We start from the raw sequence: 8,792 nt of genomic DNA, 5'->3' as shown, positions 1-8,792 counted from the left end.
CTATTCATCTCTGTAGGCCTGCTTGCAGAGAGACTCAGTGCCTGCAGCCCTTCCCAGGTCATCCAGAGCAGTGGCTTCCAAACTTCATTAGGCAGAGGAATCCCCAGGCATTAGGTCAGGGAACCTCATTCAGGAAGCCAGGGCCCAGGAATCTGTGCAAATTTTCAGAAGCATTGTTACCCTGCAGGTAGTCCAGGAAGTACGGAGCTAGAGAAATTAGGGTGACTCTCCAGAGATTCAGTCCTACTCCCTGCAGCTGAGACCCTACTGCCCACTCAGGCCCACTGGTATCATGCAGCAAGCACTGCCTTTGACAAGCCAGTATTGTGCTTTTCTAGCTGTGTGGCCTTGGGCACTCCATTCCACTTCTCTCAGCCAAAAAGAACTTCCTGGCCTCCCTCCAGGAAAGAGATGACCATGAAGATCTGTGTCCTGTAAGGCCCTACAAAATTACCCACAGTTGCTGGTTCTTGGCTTGGGGACTCAGGGCTAGAAATCAGAAATGGCTACAGGATGGGATGAGGATGAGACCAGGTGAGATGGAAGGTGGAGGAACGAGGGGCACTAACATCTAGTCTCACCACAAACTTAAATCTGAGATGGCCAGCAAAGAGAAAGCTTCAAGATCATCACATGCAACCTCCTCATTTTATAGACAAGAAAACTCAATCCAGAGAGGTTGAAACACTTGCCCAATGTCACACAGAAAACCAATGGCAGGGCTGGGACTAGAGCCTTTGGTTCAGCACCCCTATCCAGGACTTTCCACAATATACCACCAAGCCTGGGCACAGGTGAAAGATAGGCCCCACACCAGTTCCTTTCTTCCCCTCCTTCAACCCCCAGACTAGGATGGGATGGAAGGTATGGCAAAGCCCCACCAGCTACTCCACCCTCAGCTGCCCTCAGGTCTCAGTTCCAGTTGACCTGACCAGTACAGGCAGACTTGTCTCTTAACCAGGCTTCCCTCAGAGAGGCAAGGAGGAGAGGGGCAGTTAGACAGCTACCTTCTAGAGTTCAGTCTTTGGGCCCTATCTCTCCATCCTTTTCTGTCCCCCACGCTGAGGAAGTACCCACCTAGGCAGCTGGGTGTGTGGATGCCCCTGGCAGGTCCTGTGCTGAGGTCCGTCCTGTCTCTCCACAGCTCGAGCCCCATGGTGGCCTTTTATGGATCAGGGAGGTGTGGTATGAGGGATTAGGCGTGTAGCCCAGGGTATCTGTATCTGAAAAACATCTCTATCCTGGGTGCCTGCCGGAGCCAGCCAGCCAGCTAAAGTTGATCGGTACCTGAAAGAGGTGGGTGAAGCCTAAGAAAAAAGAAGAAGATAGGAAAGCACTTCGGGAGGGCATACAGTCACTGCTGCAGCCCCGAGTTTATTTAGCACAACCTTTATATAAGTTTTTGGATACAATAGCAAAGCATAGGGTACAATATAGTAAAGTACAGAGAACAATAGTAAGGTACAGAGTACAATAGCAAAGCACAAAGTACTTTACCATAGGAATGCTTACATTTACATAAGTTCCTAAACATCCTTCCCTCAGGGTACAAACATCCTATTCTGGGCTGTAAAACATTCCACTATCTTAAAAGGGTTTCTTTATGATGCAAGTCTCCCCAACAGGGTCAGTAATGTTTAAGTTAACATCTTGCTTCCTTGAACCATTGTTAAGCAGTCTCAGCAGCTGCTTCTTGACTTCTTCAGTGTCTCTTAATAGCTCCCGACAGGTGCCCCTGCCAGGCACTGAAGGCAGCAGGCTGAGGCCGAAGCTGGTTCCAGAATAATCTCTACCATGGCCAAGGCCCTCGTACCTCACAAAATAGCACAGAAGCCCCATCCAGCCAAGCCCAGGCTTCCCATAGGGCTGATAGGAGGGCCCTGGGGAGTGAAGCCCATTTGAGACAAGTGACCTCCCTAACTCCCTACAGTCCTCTCTTATGGGGCTCAGATCTCTGCATCAGGAGCCAGACAGATATGACAGCTCCCATCTTATTCTGGGACCTTGCCATCTCCAAACCTCAGTTTCATCTCTAAGATCGAAATAATTACAATACTCACTTAATAGGATTGATATGGGACCTATCATGTAGGTATTCAATGACTATTTAAATAAAAAAGTGAATGAATAAATGAGTGAATGAATGAACACAAAGGTTACTAGGATGGGGAGAGGTCTGTAAACTAGTCCGAATATACTGTAGCAACCTTATTTCCTCAACATCTCACTTTACCTGATCCAGACACGCCTAAGGGCTCTCCCCTTTTCCTACTTCCATCAATGAATGTTCCCCCATTTTGCTCTCACTGTCATGGCGTGACTCCCTCCCAGTCCTGCCGGTTGACTCTCAGTGGACCCTGTGCCCAGGTAATCTCAATGGCAACTGGCTTAAGAGTGACACACGACCAAATTCTGGCCAATGAAACAGGAGGAGGGGTCTGCTAGGAGGCCATAGGGAAATGGTTCCTGGCTCTCAAGAGAAGGACAGAGGAAATGGACTAGAGGAAATGGCCCCTTTCTGACTCTAGATATTGTCATGTCCCATTATGAAACCCAGGATTTCTGCAGCTGTCTTGTGGCCATAAGGGGAACTGGCTTGAGGACGAAGTCAATGATGGCTGTAGAGCAGAGGGTTCCTGAGCTGTTGGTCACACAATGCCAGCCATATACGCTGCCTCTGGACTTCCTTCCACGTGAAATAACGAATGTCCTTATCTGTTAAGCCAATTTGAGTTGGGATTTTGTTACTTGGAGCTGAATGTATTCTGTCTGATCTTCTCCCCAGGCCCACCTGCATCGCTCCCCTTCACCAGTCAGCTGAACTTCCACTCACATGCCTAACCCTGGGGTTTGTTCTGCAGACCCTGAGATGGTCTCAAGGTGGCGGCCACAGCAACATCCATCAAATCTGTGTTTAAGACCAAAAAAAGTGGAAGACAAAGGTTTTCCAACCCTGCCTTCTGTAGATTTATGTTCATGTCTTATTGGGCAGAACTGGGTCACATGGCCACCTCTAACTACAAGAGAGGCTGGAAAAGTAGATCATAGGATTATCAGGATTGGATTAGATCAACTTCAATATATTACTGGGGCTGGGAATATTGCTGCTCAAAAAAAAAAAAATCAGAGTTCTTTCAGTAAGGAAGAAGAGGGATGGGCATTGGGCAAGCCTAGTCATGTCTGCCATCTGATCTAACAGAGTTTCATATGAAGTGCTACAGAATCACCAAAGATATAGTAACATTCTCTACCTGAGGGGTTGGTGGTCAGGGAAAGCTTCATGGAGGAGGTGGCTTTCGAACTATAATTTGTGGGATCATTGGGCATTTGCCAAGAGGAGAAGGGACAAGGGAATTCCAGACAAGAAGGAGAGTGCCAACAACTGCGTGGTGGCCTGGGGATGGCTGGAGATATCAGTGAGGCCGGATTATGAAGGACCTTGATGGCCATGCTAAGAAATTTGTGTTTTACTCAAAGAACATTTTTCTCTTCTTTTCTCACTTGGCTTCTCAGCAGCCTTTGACACTTTTGGACCACTTGTCTTTCTTGCCTTCTGCAGCATACAAACTGGTCTTCTTTTCCTCTGCTCCTGCTCAGGGTCCTTTGCAAACTCCTGTCCCTCTACCTGGCCAGTCAGGGTTCTGTGTTTAAACCCCCACAGACCCATGTTCCTTTCTCCCATGGTACTTGCCACAGTTAATAATTAGATAATTCATTTGTATGGCTATTTAATTAGATAATTCATTTGTATGGCTATTTAATTACTGTCTCTCCCTCCTGTAAGCTGTAAGCTGATTCTGTGCACCAATCCCTGGCACATAGCAGACGCTTCATAAAAATCAGCCTGTAAGCTGATTCTGTGCACCAATCCCTGGCACATAGCAGACGCTTCATAAAAATCTGTTGAATGAACTGATGAATAAAAGGCAATGTGTGTATGGGGTCAGGGCATCAAAGCAATTTGAGTTCAAAAGAGCTGTGGCTTGTATCCTTGTGTTCCAGTCATTCCGTGGGCCACTGATAGGAGCGGGACAGGAATGGGGATAAGGTGCAGGCAGGTTGGACAAGGGAGACCAGATAGGACGCTGCTCCTGTCTTTGGTTCTAACTCCAAGGACCCCTGACCAGAACAGGTGGAACCCTATGAGGCAAAAAGAGATTTAATTCCAATTGGTGTGTCTCATCTCTGGGCACCTGGCTTCCTCCTTGCAAGAAGAGGATGATAACACTCACCCCTCTCCCCTGGCCAGCTTGAGTAAAGGCAGCAGAGAGAGTGACAGCATTGTTTTCAAGCGGGCTCCCTTCCTTTGTACATGGCTTTCTCACTGCACTTGCTGGTACAGGGTGGGGGCCATGCTCTAGCCGTTGGCAGGAACATCCTCAGAGACTCAGCAGTTTTCAAGGAAAGCCCTGAACAAGGACCAGGGACAAAGAAGGGTAGCATCTTGCAGCTGTGCTTGCTCCAGACAAGTGATCCAGATCCCTGGAGAGATAAGATCAGCTGATACCACTGCCCCTACTCCCTACCCACCCTCCCAGAGCCCTCAGGGAAGTACAGCCTGCAAAGGATGGGAATCTGGTGCAGGGCGGTGAAGCAGAAAAGGAGACAGGTTGGCTCTGGAGTGGCTCGGACAATAGGAAAAGGACAGAAGCCTAGTGCCTGAGAGAAATGCCTGTTATATTGACGAGGCCCAGGTAGACCGTGATCTGCCAAATTCTGCCCGAATTCTCAGAGAGCGAATGGTCTTCGTCCTACAGTTCATCAAGTTCAGCCCTCCATAGTATCCTTCTTCTGCTCACCTCAGTGACAGACCCCATCCCACTGTCTCCATCTCCCAAGGCAGCTATTCATCTTTGGATGGGCCCTACTATACAGCTCCTCAGGCTACATGATTCCCAGAGAAGCCCTCTGAGGGACACAGCATGATCTTCATTTTGCAGCTGAGTGAACTGGGCTGCGTGGCCAAGGCCACATGAAAAAGCAAGCTCCTGACACCCATGCCCTCCCTGGTCAGCCCCCTCCCCCTCCTCTTCCTCCCAGCAGAAGACACACGCACACACACACTCACAACACGCACACGTGCACACACACACTTCCCACACCAAGGTTTGTCTGCAGAAGAGCTTTAGCCACCCAATGTCCTGGCTCTTCTTTCCAGTTCTCCCTGTCCTGTGCTGGAAGTTGTTCCGTTGCCTGTCACGGCCACATGAGGGGTCCTTTAAGGACCTTTCCCCATGACTTTCCCTTTGTTTACCTGTGTCCCTGTCTGGGCACAGCCTCTGCCCATTTTAGAGGAAAGCACTGTGGGCTTTTCTCACTATAGAGGAGGGGGAGGTCAGGAGGGGCCTCAGACCCCCTCCAGGGGATCAGAAGCCTGAGCACTGGCCATGCTAGGCCTGCCTGTGGACCCAGCTGATCATGACACTCCCTGAGCCCTGACTCTGTGGTGAAATGGACCTGGCTTTACCTTAGCAGGCTGGCACAGTGCTCAGGAGTCAGAGCTTTGGCATTCTGCCACCTGGGTTCAATCCTTATACAACTGTTTGACCTTTGGTTCTCTGTGCCTCGGTTTTGCTGTATGACTATGTGATAGGAATTCCTACTTCAAACAATTGTTGCAGTGACTTAATGAGTCACTACATTTACCCAGCGGATATTTACTGAGTGCCTACCATGTGGCAGAACAGGGAGAACCAGAATGGTTCTGGGCATTAGGATTAGGCTCTGATCTCATGAAACTATCATTCAGTCAAGGTGTACTTATTGATGATCTGCTGAGTGTCAGAAGCCAGACGTCAGGTGACATCTGGCCATTCTCTACGGCCATTGCTGCTCCCTTCCCTCAACCAATGGAGAGGTGCAGATAGAGGCACAGCCCCACTCAAAGTCATAAGGTAGCCACACAAGTGGGGCCAAGGTGAAGTCTGGGTCCTTTCTCCACACCTCAGCTGACTCCCATCAGTACCATCTGTTCGGGAAGGCAGTCGGCAGGCTGCTTGGGAGAATGAAGCCAGATCTTACTCCTCCTCTCTCACTCTAAGCCAGAACTTTGCCTTTCAGGACCGGCGAAGAGGTTTGGGGACAGGATCCTTAAGGCTGGAGGGGGCTGGAACTGTTACCTAATGCAACTGGTAACAGACTCCCAGGGCCAGCAGCAACCTGAGCTCCAGTGCCCTACCCCACCTCCTGCAACCCGACTCTCAGTCAGACCTTGGTTCTCAGGAAAGCTGAACCTCTTCCAGGTGCAGAAACCACCAGGAAGGTCTGGAGCCCTTGAAAGGGGAGGGGCCCAGGGCTTGAAGAGAGGTCCAGTCTTCTTCCATCAGGACTGGCACTGCAGCATGAGGACGCGAGGTGCTCGAGGTGCTAGATTCCAGACAAATAGTTTCACCCTAAACATCTCAACTTTTCCACTGGTGACATTTCTAGTAGGCAGGTCCCTGCACTGTGTCACCTGCTCTTTCAAACTTATCCCCCTGCTCCCATATTGAACCCATACACAGCAATGCTGCCTCCCCAAGCTGCCACTCTCATACACACACACAATGCGCTCTGTCCATCCCAGGGGTCCTCCAGGGAGATGGAGTGCTGTTATTGGGACTTACTGCCTTCTCCCCCAAGCCCCAGAAAAGGTTCTTCTCCCTCCTTGCCTCCTTCCTACGGCAGAGAGCTGTCACCTGGCAGAGCCCTCGGGAAGTCAGGGCTGAGACAAGCTTCCTTCTCTCCCTCTGCTCACTACCCCAGGCGGCAGATAAGGGAAGAGTTTGGAGCAGGAAGAATCTGGGGAGAAGCACACCTGGGCTCCATCCTTCCATCTGGGGAGGAAGGCCCTGTCTCACCTTTCTGTGCACCTGGGGCCCTGACAGTTAACAGAAGAGGGACCATACCTGGGAATGGAGAATGACAAAGGACAATGGGAGGCTCAAGGTTTTAGATTTCTTCTCTGCTAACCACAGGAATGTCCCTGGCCGTGAGTGGGCCCATTGCATGGCAGGCCTGGAGACCCACAGAAAGCTGGCTAACCTTGTGCCAGAGATTCTAGGCACCCAGAATACCTAGCTCTCTGCCTGTCACTAAATGCTCTTCCTCCTCAAACCCCTTGAGCCTGTGTGAGCCAAGGGAGCAGCTGGTTTCAGCCAAGGCTCTGTCACTAGGAAAATTTGTGTGGCTCCCTTCAGACCCCTGCACTGTAAAACCTCACAGTCTCTACCAGTCACAGGATCAAGTCCAAGCTCCTCAGGCTGGCCCTCAGGTCCTTTCCCACCCTGACCCCTGTGACCTCTCTGCATCCATGTCACGTTTCTGCTCTGGCCCTGTGGACCATTTTGCACCCCACTTTCTGGTCTAGCAGGCTGAACACATGCACCCTGGCACATGCGGTTCTCTCTTCCTAGAACACCTTTCTCCACATTCTACTCTGGAGAGGCCTGCTCAGCCCTCCAGGTCAGGTTTGGGGCTCCCCTCTTTTGGGACACTGTCCCTGGGTCCTACATGGCTGGCTGCTCCCTCTTCTGTGCTCTACATGGGAAAAGCAGTTGCCTTTCTCAGAGCTGATATTACTATGGGTTCTCTCTCCCTTCCCAACTTGCCAGGGCTCAAGCTCCCAGGATCCATAACCTTGACTCTGAGCACCCCGTGGGCCAAGTGGACTAATCATTTGGGATTAGAGCAACAAACCTTGGTCATGGGTGTGGCCTTTCAAGCCCAGGCTGCCCATGTGCAGACTCCCAGGGTGATAAGCACTGATTAAGTACCTACTGTGTTCATCACCCGATGCCTTTCTCCCCTAGTCGCTCCGTTCTATTCCTTGAACATGTCCAGCCCATTCCTACCAGGCATTCTGTTCTTGTTCATCTTGCCTCCTGGAATGCTCTTTGTTCTGATCTTCTCATGGCTGCTCCTTGGATTCTTTAAGGTTTCGGCAGAAAAGTCACCACCTCAGGGAGGCCTTCCTTGATTTCAAGTTGCCACTCTATTCTCATCAGTCTGTTTTAATGCTCTGTACCACACTAGCTCGTATTTTTCTTGTTTAGTTGTCTATTTGCTAATTGCCTTTCCCTCTCCCACTCTTCCCCTGTAATACACACACACACAGATTGTTAAGATCTTTGAAGGCAGCATTTGGCCACCTTGTTCACTGCTACATCCCAGCACTAGAATAGCACTTGGCACACAGTCGCTGCTCAGTACATGTTCAGAGAATGAGTATGAGTGAACACCAGGCTTTGGGGATGAGTGTCCAGGGAGGGTAGCATTGGCGTGTGGGAGCTCAGCTTGTCCTTAAGGAGTTCCCAATGCTGTAGACAGGTGGCTTACCTGGAGAAGGCTGAAACAAATTGGTACAATTTGCCACAGTTGCTAAAGCCTTTCACCACCCACAGAAGCTGCGTTTATTGAATGCACATTACCCCAGACACTTCTCCTTTACTTCAATGCTGACACCCTCCCTGAAGGTATAGGAATTACTATTTCTATTCTGCAAGTGAGGCAATGGAAGCACAAGGAGACATGAAAGAGAAGCAGCGTTTTAACTCCTCCCCTTTTTTATATATATAATCTCTGAAGGGCAGGCAGGATTCTCCCTCTTTACAGAAGAGTACCTGAGGCTCAGAGAAGCCAGGTAACTTGCCCTCATAGCCAAGGAGAGGCTGCTGGAGCTTTGGAGGCATCCCTCTGCCTTTATTTCAGAGCTCCACCCTTGGGTCTCAAAGCCACCAATTCTGGCCCACTTTGAGGCCCCTGTGCAGGGCTCTCACCATCGGGCTCAGGCCTGGTGGGCGGGAGTGAGGGCT

Source organism: Rousettus aegyptiacus, unplaced genomic scaffold (assembly GCF_014176215.1).
Source record: "Rousettus aegyptiacus isolate mRouAeg1 unplaced genomic scaffold, mRouAeg1.p scaffold_m13_p_8, whole genome shotgun sequence".
In the NCBI taxonomy this organism is placed as follows: domain Eukaryota; kingdom Metazoa; phylum Chordata; class Mammalia; order Chiroptera; family Pteropodidae; genus Rousettus; species Rousettus aegyptiacus.
Note: the sequence above shows the minus strand (reverse complement) of the source record.